Genomic DNA, 18456 nt, shown 5'->3' on the forward strand with positions numbered 1-18456 from the left:
GAGCGCCTGTCTAGATATTGATGATTGTCTCGAGTTATTGCTTGATTGAAAGTCTCAATGACGTTGTCACCAGTAAATTGTGGAGTGAATTTGGATTTCGATTTTAGTCCCTTAAGATCCAAATGAAGTGAATTGATTTCCAAATCAGGAAAGACATTTGCAGGGTCACTGCTGGCCTCTTGATCCAAGGAAAACAAGGTTTTAATGGCTCTCAGATCTCCAATACTGAGAGTGCTCGGAGGATCCAGTTTGGGCTTGGGAGTATACATAGTCACCTGTGTAGCAAAGACTCTTTTAACTTGAGTTTTCTCAGAAATTTGTACAGATCTACCTGGAAGTTAACAAAGTTGGTACAAACACTGGGTGAAAATGATAAACCTTTATTAAGGGCAGTCATTTCATGAGCAGATAGGGTACGTTTGGAAAGGTTAATTACTAGATCAGCATCAGTTATTGTCCCAAACATTATTTGGAGCGTGTTAAGATACCTGGACGGGCCTGGTCTTCGCCCAAACTGCCGCTTCCGCTGCCGCTTGCCCCCCCTCCTACCCCTGGTATGTTTGGTAGAGTTGGAGACAATACTGTGGGAGTTTTGGTGAAGCAAACTTGTTTGGTATTGGCAAATCTGATGTTTCCTTTCTTATAACGTCTGATTTCTCCTAAAAAAATGTTCCGTTTTGGTTGGTTGTTTCAGTAATTGGTGTTTCATTTGTCTGTGATTCACTGGGTTCTGTTTCAGAATCAGGAACTGAACTAGCCGTAGTGGTATTAGCTGAAGTATTAGCAGAAGTAGGCATGGAACCAATGTTGTTTTTATCATATTTGGATTGAAATGTGTAAACTCTATCCTGACGATAATCTTTTTCATCCCGGAAAAACTTTCTGCATTTTCGCATTTTAATCTCATCTTGATACTCTACTAGAATTTCGTGCATCTTTTCAAAATTCTTTTGTTTATTTTCTTCAGCATTGGGCATTTTAGAGATTTCTTCTTTGAGTTCCTGGATTTGAGCAAGTACTCTTTTATGCTCCCTAGTAGCATGAACTATGAGTAACTCTAACATGTTTTTGGAGCTCTGATTGAGGTTATCAACCCACTGTTCCGCTAGGTCGGCATCCTCCTAATTGTCAAAATTGGGAAAAGTTAGATTAGGTAAACCTCTGGGGATAAGATTATTCTCAAGGTAATTGGTTAGGGAAGCTTGCTCCCACTATTTATTAATTTCTTTTTTCGATAATCTCTCAAGTTTAATGAATTTCTGTTTCAAAGTCTCAGGTACAGAGAAATTACTTTTGTATGCATTCGCCGTGCTGCCCCTTGGGGCAAATAATGCCGCTCTATCTTGATCTCTATTAGACATATAATCAGCCATTGTAAATAAGTGATGGTCAGCTGGCACAGGTGAAGGCGACAAGAAAACCGGGTACAATGATTGTGGACTCGCAACACTCGATACATAAATAGGTTGGCTTAAGCAGGGGCCATTGCCGAACCCATTGAGGTACCAGATGCTTGCAAGTAGAACTGATTATGAAATCTGAAATAATTATTGTGTAGAATGATCTTTGTAAGTTCTAAGATGAAAGTCTTGTCAGCTCTGCAGTGAGGTTCTTGCAGTAGTGCCCATTCTAGGGCTTCAATCCCTTTGATGTGCAGAATAGATGTATATAAACTTTGGACATCCAGAGTGACAAGTAGATCATTTGGGTCCAGATCATGGATATTCTGGAAGATGTTAATAAAATGAGTAGTATCACGTAGGTACGTGCTGGTATTTTGGACAATAGGTTGTAAGATACGGTCTACGTATATAGCCAATGGGTGGAATACACTGTCTGTGCCGGCTACAATTGGTCTCAGAGGTGGTCTTGGTAATTGTTTATGGATCTTTGGTAAACCATAAAATAATGGTATAATGGGATTTGTTTTGTACAAGAATCTTTTTGTCTTTTCTGGGATACAACCGTCTCAGAGGCTTTCTCTAAGACTGAATCGATTAGTGTTAAGATTCTCAATGTTGGATCCTCATCAATAGGAATGTATGTATTTTGGTCGTCCAGTAATGCCATGCATTGTTCGTTGTAAAAGGTTGTGTCCATCACCACAATTGCGCCGCCTTTATCTGCTGGTTTTAAAGTTAGTGTGCTGTAAAACAAATAATTATCTCTCAGTTTCTATGTGTTAAGCAAATACACTTGCAAATATTTGGTTGGAAAAATAAATGAGGAAACTACCCGGCATAGGTGCCCTTCTGGGATTCTGCCTGTGTTTATACTGGGTAAGGATCCAATTTGATGGCTGGAAAGTTAACCTGCAAATGTCCAAAGGTACATGATTAAATGTACCCGAGATTCCCCAAAAAGTTGCTTGTTTCTATTAATCTGTAACCAGCAGTAACATGGGACGTACCTCTGCCTAAGAAGTTACTTCCAGAGTATAAGCTGAATTTCCTGTAGAGTCAAAGGAGGTTGCTCTTAGTTCTTGGTGCAGATTATTAGGTATATAGAATGGAGGGCCTAGCCCCACGTCTTTTCGCTGAAAAGGAAAAATGTAGTATGACTTAGAATGGGATGCGTGCTAAAGGTTCCTTAATTGTAGAATATATACCAATTAGGGCTTACCTCCCCGTGGGAAGCTTGGTCATGTGTGGTTAGCGTCTCTGGTTAATATGCCAAGATTTGTTTGTCATCGTCATTCAATTAATGGGGTCTTCAACTAATCCCCAGCCGTGTTATAAGCACTGGAAGTCGTAACAGGAGTGAATCTAGAAGATTATGTGGATAACATGACGTAAAGTAAGAGAAATAGTCTACATCTGTTAATAAGAATTCATAAAAGGTCTAACTTCAAGTGTTACTTTGACAATAAACTAAAATTAAAAAAATATAAATATGAAAAGGGCATCCTCTCTATAATTGTAACTGTGGATGCAGTTTTCGAGTATAAACAACCTTTCAGAAGCGTGCCGTTATGTAAGTGCAAATACATATTGGAGAGTTGTTAAATCAAAATTAGTAAAGGTGCCACGTAGTGCCTGTTAGGAATGGCTCCATGAAGTAGTAAAAACTAACGTATACGGGATGTGGGATGTTTAAAATAATCACCCATGTTTTCGCCATCAAAGGCTAAAGTATCTGTCTCTCCAACTTACTTCAATAGTGGTGCTGCCCAGACGCGAGCGGGATTGATGCAGAACTCATACGATCCAGAGTTACTGCCTAGGCATAGATCAAACGCTTTTTGAATGATGTGTGCATGCGTGAGCGTGAGGACGTCAGATGTAAACATCTGTCATTATCGCGGATCACATCATTCAATTCAATGGAGTCTGTGGGCTCTAATTAAAGACCATATTGAAGAAAACATAATAGACAAGAGTCTGTAAGTGTAATTGATACTATTCAGGGATGAAGGGGCAATGGGATCAGGGTGTTCCCAGGTGTTGAAATGTAGGGGATGTAGTGACCTGCTGCTCCTGCAGGATTCAACATATGAGTATCCAGGATACCTGATGGCAGGGGTCTCCTGGCCATTTAAAAGAATACTATCTTTATAATACTCTTTAGTATTATCTGGGATGGAATTATAGACATCTAAATTCTGTTGTTCCCACAAACCCATGGACTGGACTCTAAAGAAATACAAGCTGAGACTCTCATGGGTTCATCAACCAGTAGGTGAAAGTTTCCACTTGCCATATGTACTTCTTCGTCTGGGGAGAAGGCTAAAGAGACAATGTGGACTCCTGAAGGTTTACCCTTACATCTGGGATCCCCTTTCACATGGTCAGTTGACCCACAAACATAACATTTCCAAAATGTTTTGATTAATGGGGGCTTGTTCTGACCTCCATCTGGTTTGGGTTCGGATGGTACGCTAGCCTGATTCGGTTTCCCTTGTGGATTACCCTTATTGCTCTGTTTGGGGCCCTCTTTTGGATTGGAGGTATTAGATTACTCCTTGTTATCTTTCTTTGGCATCCTTCTTCTGAGTTGCCCCAGAATCCTTGTGAGTATCCCTGTTGGCAACCCACAAGTCAGCAGCCTTAGCTGACTTCTTTGGATCTATCTCCTTAGAATCAGCCAAGTATTGTCTGAGCACAGAAGAGCAGGCATCATACATTGACTCCAACATAACAAGATGTATCATTCTTTCATAAGTCTTTACTCTTTAACCCTTAACCCAAACATCTAAGTTTTTCAAAAAATCACATACTCAGGTAAGGTAGCCGAAGGGGTACCACCATGCTTTTTGAGGGTCCTAAACCTCTTATGTCACTGGTAAGGGGTCTTCCCAAATCTAGCAATTAAAGCTAGCTTCACACACTCATAATCTATCCTATCCACCTCCCCCAACTCCATCACAACATCAGATGCAGCAGTGGGTATCCTAGAGGGAGCAGAGGAAACAACTGATTCCCTGTAATGTCTTGAATCCCATGGTTATACTCAAACATTGCCAACCAATCCAAAATATCAAGCTTAGCCTCATACATACCAACAATGTCTTTAGGCATACAGGGTCTTTTAGGACTGGAAGACCTAGAAGACTCTGGCAGAGAAACATTTTCAATAGATAACTTTTTCATTTCTAAGGCATGGTTCATCTCCATTTCTCTGAGCTTAAGTTCTTGATGCTTTTGTCCAGTTTGAGCATTAATATGTTTGAATTCCAATTCAAGCTTCATCTTTTCTAGAGCAATGAATACAGGACTGAGCGTAGGACATGATGGGGTCCCAGTGGACAAAGGTTGAGGTTGTTGAGCAGGTGGAGGAGAAGTTAGGCCTACATTGTGAGGCACATCTGCCTCATCTAACTGATCCATAATCAACTGACACATTATCATCCTCATCATCTTCCACATTTGCTGGAGGGTTAGGTATTTCAGACCCACTCTCCAGACTTTGTTTCTCTAACAACATTTCAATGAATTCTGACTTTTTGCCTTCAACAGAGAGATTCCTTTCTCTACACAGAATTTACAGATAATCAACAGTGTAACTAAGGAGGGTCTCCTGACTGTAGCTTTCCATATCAGACATGATTAACATTTTGATTTATAGTGATGTTTAGCCTTGTGGTTAGTTGATCCAAGGCAATAGCAGCACTCTAAGTGTAATCACTGCCCCCAGTGTTAGGCAGAATCATATGCATTACTCTTTGGGAACACCACACACAATTAAGACTACAAGTGACAGTACAAATTCACCTTTGGTACAAGCCTGTACTACACAGTAAAGTGGTAGCGATGGCTGAGGAACCAGACTTATCTCAAGAGTAAAGTGAGCAATATCAGAAGTTACACAAAGGACAGCAATTGCTATGGTTCAAAGAAACACTGACTCAAGGTTTCTGAGTAAAAGAATATACATTTATTTACACAATCATTTGTAAAACAGTTCACTAATGTAAAGCAGCAGAAAATCACAATCTTAATACACTACACACCACCCAATGAATTCTGGACAAGTTAAGCTAAAAATGAAGTGTGAGCAAAATTGCACTCCAGCAATTTAGAAAGGGAGGGAAAGACAAGGTTAATCAAAATCAAGCAGCACCAACAATAAGTAGGCAGGGCAATCTAGGAAAGGCTTACTACAACTAGGATTCAAATCAATAGGCCTGGGTCAATGTCAATGGTTCAGTGTCTTTGCAGAGGAACACAAAGTTCAAAGTAGTTTGCGATTAAGTCTTTGCCAAGAGTTTGAAATTAAGTTGGTCAGAAGAAACTGTATTTAAAAGAGTAGAGATGGACAAGCCCTCAGATTAACAAAAGATTTCAAATACTTTCACCGCGGTCGGACGGAACGAACGACCGGATTTGAACAGTACCTTAGTAGAAGAAGAATGCTGTAGCTGAGGCAGATGTTCCTGGCAGATCCTGCAGGCTCATGATTCCTGAAGCAACTGTTGGACTGACACGAAGGAGGAAGACTGGAGGTTCTTTCACTGCCCAGGGAAGAAACAAGCAGCAGAGCAAAGCGACAAATAAAAGGTGCACTCCTTAAAACCCAAACAGAGTCTGGTCCTCCTGGCAATCCGTTTCCTTGCCGCGATGCACAGCAAATTCCACCAGGGGAGGGAGGCCTTGCTTGGTGTTTGGCGAACTGGTTGGTCCCACCAGATCAGGGGAAGAAGATTCCTTGCAGATCCTCTCTGTCGTTGAAGTGTAGGAGCTTCGGACCCACAGCAGGTCTTCACCGAGAGGTTCAGTAGTTGCAGTAGTCCTTTTCCTTCAGCTTCTCTTCAGTACTCTTTATCCAGTGGTGACTCTGCCTTCCAACTCCCAGATACCTGCTTTTTATGCAGTTTCCCCCACTCGCACAGCCTGGCTGTCAATCACACAGCAGGGTGGCTGTCCTGGCAGGACAGTCCCCTAGCCAATAATCACTGCATTTTGTTCTAAACCTCTGTCTACCTGTCTCCCTACTCCTATTCCCTGCTTTCTTTCAGTTCCTTAGAGATTATTTCCTGAACGGCACCCCATTTCAAGGACTTTCCACGATCGGATCTTACCTCCTACCGGTGCTCTTTTTCCCTGCATGATCCAGGTCTTTTCGACTGGTTACGTGGGTAAGTTTAGTGGGTTATTACAGACTGCTATCAGGTCGGCTAGACCCTTAGTAGCGTTTATTTGGCATAAACACAACTTTTTGTTGTTTAGGTTTGTTAACAAAGGCACTGGATTGTTGGAACTGCAAGTCCCACAATCCTTCATCCTTAGTGCTTCTGAATCAGCGTTCCCTCTCAGGTTAGCAAGTGTTTACTTCAGTGTTTGTTTTTATCTGGTCGTGTTGAGGTTCCTTCTTATTCAGAATTTCCTTTCATTCTCTGACATTAGAATTATACGCGAGACATGTTCCTGCCATTTTTATTGCAGCCATATAATTACGTCTTACACCTAGGGTAAGACCCTTTCAAGTTTCTGGGGCTATTTTCTATCCTTTCTATAATTCCACTATGAGGTAATACATTTTACTTTTGTATCCAGCTGAGAGAACCTGTGGGATTACATCATCCATCTTGGGGATTCCAGATCAAGACCAGTTCATCTCAACACATGGCTTTTGGGGAACACAGGACCTACGTTCCCTAGCAGCTCAGCCCAGGTTTTTTTCCCCCCCAGGAGGGTTTCCCTGGGATTGCCTTTGTGATTGAGCCTTACTGAGCAGAGTCGCGCCAGTGGTCTCAGGGGGATTCTTAATACCTTCTTACCTTATCACCACTTCGATAGAGTCTTCTCTGAAGATCAGGTAGGAAAGTGTGTTGGCATATAAAGCATACTGTGAACATTGAAGTCCGATTGGAACTTAGATAGTTTTCATTACACTCAGTAGATAAGGGAAATTAGCCATTCTGGAGAATTCTCCCTAACAGTTTATGCCAATGAACTTTTTTAAACTCTGAGAAAGTTTCAGCTTCACAATTAATATGGGGTACCTCTTGGCTTTGGGCAATGCTGGTTCTCTTCTTCAGTATTTTATACTCTTGTGAATAAAAGGTATGTCACTCATATACAAAGTAAAAGGTTCAGTCTTTCAAGAGAAACCACAATTAGTCACCCACAACCAGTCTTTGATTGAATTATCAAACTTTAAATGTGGTTGTGAAATTGTAGTCTTGAAGGATAGACTTCAGGCCTCCTTGGGGAATCACAATAATGAACACGTGATCAATCGTTAATGTAGTTTTCCCATGATAAAGATTGTAACTTTGAAATTGTCACGGTTAAGTTTTCTGCAATAGTCTCCGCAGCATTCCCTTTTCATAACTAGGGACACTTGACCACTTCTTGAACATTAAAAGTCTTTTGTTAAAGGAACAATGAGCTGCAACAATGTTAGCTTCCTACATGAGCAAGACACCTTTTCATCAAAACGCATGTGTTACTTTTCCATTGTTGAAAGCATCTTAAATGCAGTGGTCTACTTCTACTTGCTGAAAATCTTATGCAAGTGGAAAAAGGAGCTGGTTACTGTTACCGGCAAGTAGCGTGCAATGCTTTAGAATGCTGAGCTTCATTCACCGGGCTTCTGAAGCATTTACTCTGTGGGTCGCACTTTCCTGACTTCTGCTACAACTTCTACTGCTTGTAGCTTGCTAGGGACCCACACCCTTCTCATGAAAAGGTGTCTCTGCTCCGGTCAGGCGTCTTGGGAGTTTCCTCTAATCCTGAGACCCTCGACTTGGCAATTACATCTTTCCTCAATGTTCAGCACCTCAGCAACCACAGCAATCAGGCTCACATGGGGAAAACTGTTTTTCCAGCATGTCGTCTCCTGCACAGTCTCTGCACTTCAGAGTTTTGGCGAGCAGGACTCTTTCAGAACATGCAGGTGAAATCTGGAGTCTCCTCATTCCAGCGTCCCTCCTGTTCTGCCACTTCTGCTTGGTTTGGCAGCCTTGTGTCTTCCTTCTGCTTCTGCTGTCACAGCCTCTACTCCAGCCAACATTCTAGCTTCTTCCATGTCTTCCTCCTTTCACTCCCTGAGGGAGCTTTTATGCCTTCCAGGTTCAGTGATCATTTTCAGGTGTGGGCTATTAACCTCAATTACCTGACTACTGCAATGGGGACCAGACTTACTTGCCTGACTTCGACAACTGCATGCTTCTTTGGCCCTCTTCCTCGTCTCAGTCCCTCTAGGATTCTGGGACTTGTAGTTTCTTTCCACAAAGTTAGGTTCTAGCATATCTAAATTATTTTTAAGTGTAGGTTTATGTCCCTTAAAGTTACTAAGAGACTGGCTATGAAGACCAGCCTTTACAGAGGAAGCCAGTTTATTGAAGAAAATATTTCTGCATTCTTTTATAGTGTACCCTTGGGTTTGAGGAAGGGGCTTAGTTTGGGATACCAAAAAGGATCTTTCTTTTGGTAAAGTTTGCTCAGATCTTACAGCATTAAGGTCCAGAACTCGAGATCTAACATGAGAGTTATGGACATTAAAATGACAAAAAGCCAATACGGCTTTAGGTACCTTGGGAAGATTCTTCCTTCCAGTGGAAAAATACTGTGTCTCATCCCTTGGAATCTCCTCACCACCCTGGGCCCTGTCTCCTCCCAGGTGATCCTCAAACAGTACAACAACCCCAGGATTTAAATCAGGAAGCGTCTGCCTTCACCTGTCCACCTGTGAGGAGACTTTAGGTAGGGTTTCAGTGACGGATCCGTAGGAGTTTTCACAACCCCCAGTGCATTGGGATATCTGCTGTGGACTAAATACTGACATCATAAATTATAATCATTTGATAAGGAACGATAGGTTGGTTACCCTCTCACTCATAATTCTCCTCAGAGTTAACATCTATCATGGTGCAACACCTTTTAATCACTGTGTTTAATTTTTTACAAGCATTGGGGATATGTTGTCTCATCTTCTCTAAGAAAATGCAATGTTTTTCTACTGAACACATCTAGCAAAAACATTATTATATACAGTCAATTTATTTGTTTGCATTGCAGTGACACAACAGTCTCTAGACTCTTAGGTCTATAAAGCTTATTTTTAATCCTTGGAAGGTTGATGAAGCATTCTCATTGGACCATTTGTGGGTGCATTGAATCATTAGCAAATCATTGAATCTCCGCTCCAAGTCTCCCCAGAAACAGGAGAACAGCATCTTCCTGGCTGCAATTCAAGTAAGTGTGCCCTGCGCTCCCTTTCCTCTCCCTCCACCATCTCCCAAACTCCAATTTCCACATCCTGACTCACCTCCTTAACTTGTGCTCCATTGTCCCTCACCAGAACTGGGAACACTTGGTGTTCCAGGCACATCTCAGTCACGCAAATGCCAGCCACGGAAAGGGATTAAATGTAGTTCCCTTCTCCCTAATCTATGGCGGCCATCATGCTTTGAAGTTTTCTTTTCAAGTTGAGAAATAGCACTGTTTCTCAACTTGAAAAAAATAAAACAATTTAGCAAGCTTATATAACTCGCCGGGATGCTAATAGCAATAAACACCTTGCTGGGGGACATTACCAGGTCAGGTAATGTCCCAGTGCTAGTGTGTATTTATTTATTTATTTATTGAGCATTTGTTAGGCACTCATACACAACAATCATGTTTTCAAGCACCACAAGGCAAATGGGGAGAGAACAAGGGGAGTAAATACAATGCAGAAGAACAGAAAGTATACAAACATGGGGCCTCATTACGAGGTGGGCGGTAAGGGATTACCAGAATCGGTAAGGGCATCGGTACCGGTAATCCCTTACCGCCCTATTACGAGTTCCCTTTGTGGGTCCTCCCTTAACGCCTGGTTTTATGCCCCTATGGGGGCTCAAATGGGAATGGGGAAGGGCCCTGGTGAATGGGGAATTACCACCCCGCCAACCTTGGAATGGGGAGGTAATAGCTCCATTCACCAGGGCGGAGTCGGTAAGGATTTGGAGGCAGCTATGGCGCTAGTAGCGCCATGGTTAACTCCAAACTCCTAATGAGGCCCATGGTCCTACTAGGCCTTGTGAAATTCAGACGTACAAGTGCTGTGACTGCAATTAGCTAGATACAAATTGTTCATAAAATGTCTGAAGAGCAATTTGTATTTTTTTTCTGTAGCAGCAAACTTCTCCAAACTCAGAATATTCTTAGTACTTGGAGCGAATTATTATTATTATAATAATTATTCTTATTATTATTATTATTATTATTATTATTATTATTATTATTGTTATTATTATTGTATTTATTGAGCACAAACCTAGCTCAGGAAGTAATGGAGTGCTTTACAATCATAAACGGAAGAACATGATGTGGGAAGCAGACATACAAAGGAGCGGGGAGCTAACAGGCGTGGTGGAGGGCGGGCAGTTTTGTAGCAAGTGCTCTACAAGCAATAAGGGGAGGAAACAGTTGGGAGCAGTTCACCCAATCTCAGGTAGACTAGGGAGTGGAGGGTGTGTGGACCCACGTGTTAGGGAGGAGCCGTTGATATTGAAGGGGAGGGTCTTACGCTCATACTGGAACTTTCAAATACTCAAAAATGACATCCGGCCTCATTACAAGTGAGGCTGTAAGGGGTTAACGGCGCCGGTAAAGGTGCCGGGTCGTTAAACCCATACTGCCTCATTACAAGGTCCCCTCGCGGGACCCGCACTGGACGTCTGGTCAGACCAGAAGTCCTTTGCGGGTCCCACGAGAGGACCAGCATGCTAGCAACTGGCCTGTCATTAACTGGCCCGTTGTTAGCATGCTCCCTATTCCCATTGAGCCCTGAATGGGGAAATACAGGGCCCTCCAAAGTCGGAATGGCCCAGTATTTCCCCATTCAGGGATCACGGACCCGGACTCGAGTTTGGAGGCAGCCATACCCTTGATAAGGGCATGGCTGCCTCCAAACTCGTAATGAGGCCCATAGTATGACTTTTTGTTTAGGGGTTCTAAACTTCCCTCGTGACTTTGATTCAAAAGTATTGGTATCCATATATATCTCATTACACTTGGAATGTAATGGCCACTGCAGTGGAGAGGGCGTCCTTGCCGGAAGTATGCCAAGTTACCTGTGGTTTTTGTTTTCCAGCTTTACTCACGAGCTTGCCCAGTGGCTTTCATATTTAAATATCAAATTAATGTTCACGTCAATATCGGTTCACGCTGTTGAGATGCTTTGGCTCCCAGTAGTTTCCCCGCCATGTTTTAACTCGTGTTAGACGGGCTTGCCTTTGATGTCCTCTCTGATATCTTGATGTTATGTAAAATACCTTTCATGTGAATCACAGACGAACCACGGCAGCGAGCACTTTGTTTTGGAGTCGAGAAACGCGGATGGCTGTTCTGTATGCGAATGTATGTGTGACAAAAATGCAAATTGCATACATATAATATTGAGTCCGCTGGTAAATTTGCATTCATGTAATTCATTTTGATCTGTAACAATATATAGCAGACAGCTAATTCTAATATGGATGAACAGCACATTTGCTTCCAGGATGATGCTTGAACCGTCGGATATTAATTGAGGATTTGCAGACCAATGTGTGTTTTTGATGTGCGTGTTCTAGTGCAGTTAATAGACTGTACATGTCACACGAGGGTGCATTCTGTAGACATGGGAAGCTCAGTAGCAGCTCCTTTAATGCACCTCAGCATTAAACCATGGTGTATTTAAAGGCTCAAGGCAGCTGATGTATCACTTGCAGCTCGTTTTGACCCCTCTCCAGACAGGCACATCAAACAGTGAGGTTCATGCTGCAAGCCAAGGCACTGGGAAGGTGGGCGTCGTGGTGCCTTGGCACACAGCCAAGCCTTGCTAGCACTGTGAGATCTCTCTGGTGGTAGCTCAACGACTAGCTGGACCCCTGGCAGCCAGAAACCTCTGCCCATTGCTAATAGTGCCATGTTCAAGCACTGAGGCCCTCATTTTAATGTGGGTGTTTCAAATCGCAGTAAAGAGCCCAGCCGCCATTACAGCCAGATTCTTTCCTGTGATTCGAATCTATGTCAGCCCATTTTAATGTGATCTTTTTATTTGCAGAAAATTACATTCCAACTGAATGAAACTTCAAAGTGCTATGAGAAGAAGAATGTGTTTGTCGAAAAAGGAAAATATTCAGAAGGGGAATGACTGGAAAAGATGTAAAGGTCCCTATGCAGGCAGATGGTGACTGGTGAGAATGAATGTCAGTACCTCGAAGTGCGGCTTGTGTGGTCTATATGGAAGGCTATTGGGAAAAGGAGAACATTCTTCAAACTAAACGGCCCCAAAATGTTTGGCTGTGACATGCTACCGAATTTGGCCTAGCTGAGGCAGCTTAAGCCACAATGGTAAAATAAGCAATGTAATAGCCCCAGCGTATTTATGAGAACAGGCCCTTACATTATTCTGCGTTGTTTCAGCAATACTGCCATGCAGGCACATTCACAAGCAAGATATAATACACATCAGATTAAAAAATGATAATATACAGTTCCACTACTTGTTAAAAGCATCCAGCTAACAACTAGAAGTATCATATAAAAAGTGCACGTGCTCGGTATGCTGAGTTGCAAGGGGGTCCTGCGGGCCCTTATTAGATAAACAGCACATTAAAGACAAACATCGATCACAACATCAAGCCCCCCAGATATTTAAAAACAAAAGACAGAATAACTGCTAGTTAAAACACCAAATCGAAAAGAGAGGTCCATCATTTTTAAAGTGCAGGTGCTCTGAAGTGCTAAATCGCAGAGGAATTAAAGGACCTTACTAGATCTTCAACACAGATAAAATGAACAAAAATCACCACAACTGGACCCCATCAAATATTTAGATAGGAGGAGACAAAGTGTCCCAATTTTACATTGATCTCATTTTTGTCACTCACCGCCTCCTTTTCTCTGATCAGATAATTGCACACAGAATGTACGGCTAAACTGTCTATTGATTGCTGGCTTGTTTGTTGTACAGATGAATCTAACCAGGAACAATGGTTTCAGATCTTTTTTCCTGATATCTAAATACCCTGGCAGATTATCATGAAATGGACAATACTCTCTGGTGAGTCACCACAAATTGGGCATACATTTGTTCCATCATTACTCCAGTTGCTATTCCATTGCCTGCCTGATAAACTACCCAATCCTTGTTTCATGTATAACATTCTTAGTGGTTTGGGCGTTATTGCATCCAAATATTCCTCATATCATCCTATCCAAAAATGAGCTTGCAATCCCTATACGACTTCAGCCTGGATTTTTGGTTAACTAAACTCAGAATGTCAACCTCTGCTTTTGCTTAAATGTCCTTCTGATCCCAAACTTAAACGCGGTACTCATTGAGTCAGGTTGAGCCTAGAACGCACTTAGTCCAACAGTATCAAGTTCACTCGTTACATGAAAAAACTATGGGAGTGAAACCCCCCCTGGCTGAGTCATAAGGTCCTTCACTGCCTCCCTGTAACTTTGGAGCTTTGTTGTGGCCCAAATCCTTGCCCATAAATATATTGGTTTGGACCGCCACAATGATTCCAATCTCTGTAAATCCAACTCCAAGAAAACAGGCAAGTTGGAGGCATTGCTTGGCAAACCCAATAGGTTTTTAATAACATTATTTTCAATTACAGACATAGCGCCACAATCAACATGCCCCCAAAGTTCCGCTCCATACTAAGCTGCCTGTCTTGCCTGCTGTTTATAGGCTTCAATTGAGACTTTAACCCAGCATTCCCATGCTCATGGTTGAACCTTGCGATTGCACCACTGTATCTTGTCAGGGTCAAGCCAGCTAAGGTTATTTGGGTGGTCACCTACAATCGTCTCTTACTCGCAGCCCAAGATAATTATACATGGCCACCTGCTTGATAGATTCATCATTTAATTGCAACTTGATACTTGCCTTTTACTTGGCCCTGTTCCCTTTAAATACCAGGGCCTTGGTTTTGCCTATGTTAATTGATAACCCATTGGCAGTACAAAACTCCCCAAATGCAGTCATCTTTAGCTTGAGCCCACTCGGAGTGAGGGACATAAGTAGTGCATCATTGGCAAACCGAAGGTTTGGAATTATATTGCTTGCCGAAGTTAAGGTACCCGAAGGAAACTTAAGCAATTTTTGGATGACTCCATTGAGAAAGACACAAAATAGTTTGGGAGTGAGAATGCAGAACTGTCGCATTGGCCTAGCTGAGGCGGCATAAGCCACAATGGTAAAATAAACAATAGCATAACCTCTGGGTATTTATGAGAACAGGTAATTGGCCAGGGTATATGTCACCACTCTCCCTCATTAGGGGAGAGTTTGAAGTCTATGTTATGCCTGGTTGCTGGTGTGCTTGGGTGGAGGCGGGATACGTTGTCAGGACAGGGAGTGCAGATTCACTCGCAGTTAGTGTCCTGGTCCACCATTTCATGAGTGTACATGCTCGTGAAGACATTGTGGGTGGAATTTCTCTCTACTGTGTGGGGGTTCCACTCCTTTGGAGCAGGCCCTATATGCCCCAGTGGAGAACAGACAGGTGCAGCCTCGTAGTGTACATAAATGCTAACAGTGGGTGGAATAAGTCAACATAATATAACTCTTAATGAAATGTATCCTGCCCTAAAAGTAGTGCCACAATTGAAAGCAAAATATAGACGGTTCTGTTATACTGTTGAGAATTCAAACTAATTTTGCAAATTCCTCAAAGTACTGTTGTTAACATAAACACCAGAACAACTTATTAGTGGCAGTGGCACTCCCCCAAACCATCCTCTAAATAATGCAACATACCCCCAAAGTTATGTTTCAATCAGCGGCCTAGCACTAAATGATCAAGTAGGTGGTGTTGCAGTATATATGAGAACAAATCCTAAGTACACCACTTTCCAAACAATGTAATATTCCTAGAAAGTAGTGTCATAAAAAGTGTGAGCAATATCTAGAGTGTTCAATATTACTTTGTTTGTGGAGTGTACTCTTTCAATGAACCACTTGCTGGAAATCCTCAAGAAGGCAATGGTGTGTCTCTTATCAGACAACCTGCCAGAGTCACCTTCTATCAGCACCTCCCTCTGAACAATTCGACATTTCAAAACAATTAACCAGCAGGAGACTCATTTAGGAGAAAGTGTAGTGCTCCCTATAATGCATAATTAAAGAAGCACCAGGTGAAAAGTTTGAAAGCAAGAACAAGATCTTCTAAGAAAGTGAAATCTGCCTTAAATTGCAGTGAAAGACAACCCAGCACTGCCCTGCAAACCTTTCAGCAAAATCTAGATAGAAGATCCCTCTGCTTCTCCCTTCCCTGCACCTCTCTCTGTCTCCTTCTCTCTCTTCTCTATATCTCTGTCTCTCTTTCTCTGTCTCTCCTCAAGAATACAAAAATAAACGTGTGTTAACGCCTCTCTGAACTGCTATTTAAAGTAAATATCTCTGTCTGGTGTAAGGAAGGCATGTTATCAACAGTAAGACAGACACCAGTAACCACAGTTCAAGGGTGTGTGTTGAACTTCAAAAAAAGTTTGGAAAATTCTATCTAATCCTAAATCTAAAGATGGGGCAAGCTACAACCATCACATAATAATAATGCAGTCCTAGTTGTGTCTTTTCAAAATAATAAGGGAATATACTAAAAAAAAACATATTGCAAACCCTTACCTCTAAATACAAATAGTGTGGGAAAAAAGGTTATGTAAAAGAAAGAAAGTGTTCAAGAAATGATATGTCAGAAGATTCAGGCCTTTGGCATCCCTTCCCCATGTTTTCAGCACAGGACAAAGCAGCACACTCGAGTTTAGCAGTTTCTGGCTTTTCTAGCATGAGGGTACTGTTCAAACATTAGCATTAGGGCTTTCCGTGACCAAGTCTCTTTTCCTTTCAAAGTCTCTTCTTTCAGAGGGCCTGATGCGACAAACAAACAATACGTTTGTTTCCTTTTAGGATTTCACATGTACTCAATTTCTCATGTGATTCACTATTCACCGCAGATACCCCTCAGCCGGGCTCAGATCCCCTTTAACACAATGCTTGTAGGATATTTGTGTATCCAATTTCTCAGGTGATTCACGGTTCACCACGGACCACCCTCTGCTGTGCTCAGATCCATTTTAACAAAATGTTCAATCAGTCTCCCTCTGCTGGGTTCGCACCAATTTAATTCACTGGAACATGAACTTGCTTTAACCCAAAGCTTTCAATTGATCTCCCTCGTTCGGGTTCTGGCCAACTTTATCTACTTTGTCATCAACTTTCTTGGCAAAATCAACATCAAAGAATGTTGTTTGTGCAATGGATTTTGCTTGACCATTCGCAGATGCACAACTCTTTGCCACTCTCAAGTTGAATATCTTACACAGACCTTCGAATGAGCATGCACACGGTGCTGGACTGCTCTGCCAAAGGTATTGTATCTTGGTTTCAAAGTTCAATCACTCGTCTGTTCTTCAATTTTACTCACGTTGCTATCCCATGCATTTCATACACTGTTCGCTTCAGCGCTCACCATATAATGTTGCTGCTTGCAACCTTGGCTTCAACACAGACCAGTCTGGTATCAGTCTCCCCAACTCACCGGTTGTGTTTATTTCACTGGCGCTGCTTTGTTGTAGGAGCCAATGACAGTATCACAATAGCAGGCGATTCTTTTCCCCACCTTGACTCTTGACTATCAACGTGGGAGCGCCCCGGGTACCTCCGACACATAATGTAGGTTCCTTCAGCCTTGTTTCCTGGTCTTACACTTTCTATTCTTAAGGATTTGTGAAAGCAACGGTTTCTTGTCGAAAAGGTCAAGGGCACTTCCCCCCTTGTGATCCCATTCTGTTTTGCCCTTTCTCCTCATATTAGACTGTCATCTTGGAACTGCTGTTTCCTTGTGTGCTTTGCCTCACTCGTTCAACACCTTCTTCCTCCTCCTTCGCATACCCCAATCTTTATAAACCCGGGCCATGTTAAAAAGCTGTAGGTGTGCCGATGGTCAGTAATGGCCTGACCCTGCCTGACCATTGTATTGGGAGATGTCAGGTTTACGGCTCAGGTGTTTTCTCTCATCGAGAGCTGTTTGTGAGAAAGTGTTGAAAGGTGGGGGGTGATTTCCTAAGTATCCTACCTGGTAGGATGGTGTAAAGGTGTTACAGGCCAGGGAATACTGCATCTCCCATTCGGTGTCCTGCTCCCACTCCCCGAAGACCCCTCATCTAGGTGATCCTCCCGCACTAGTCCACCCCCAGGAACTGGATCCAAAAGCGATGGGCGTGTCCTGGCCACCTGGATGACAGATCCCTGGGAACTAGCGGGTGAGACACCTTCAGGTTTCTTACACTGGGCACTCTCTCTTATTTCAAAGATCCTGGTAATGTAATGTTGCTTTCTGACTCTGCAAAATTGACAAATACATGAACGAACTATGTTCTATTAAAGCCAGGGTAAAACTCTGAATTTTGGATATCGCAGTAACTGCTTAAACAGGCTCTAGAACAATGGTAGCCACACCCAACGTCCTCTCTGTGTGCATTCGATTGACTGCTGAGGAGGTGCAGAGATTGAGGACCTTTAAAGAATGCCCACCGTATGTCCATTGTTTGTATTGCAGTGTTCACCAGCACAGTGCTACCTTGGCACTGTGATCAACATAGAAATGGTAAAGCAGTCGGGCATTTAACGATTCCAATTGTCAGGGCCTTGCGAAAGGCAATGTGGTCCAGAATGGGGTGAATTCAAGAAGGGAGGTGGTTCCACACTCGGGTGTGGACTGGGAACCATATTGGAAATAAAACACAAAAGAGACCAAGGATGCAGAGCCCTACCGGGACATCTCCAGAATTCCCAATTGGCCCGTCCACTCATGTCCACAGTTATGGAGTGCAGACTAAGAAAGCATGTTCTCCATAGTGTGATATGCAGAAGTGCAGAGCAATTGCCTGAAAAAGAACAGGTGTTTATGTTGGACAGTAACACTCAAGTGTGGAGGTGAGAAAGGATGACCCAAGGTTGTTGTAAGCTCTGTTCACCTTGTTGGATGTTTCCAATGTGACATGTTTGGCAACTGGGAACCAGTGGAGG

This window comes from Ambystoma mexicanum, chromosome 10, assembly GCF_040938575.1.
Source record: "Ambystoma mexicanum isolate Mex_15411 chromosome 10, UKY_AmexF1_1, whole genome shotgun sequence".
NCBI lineage: Eukaryota > Metazoa > Chordata > Amphibia > Caudata > Ambystomatidae > Ambystoma > Ambystoma mexicanum.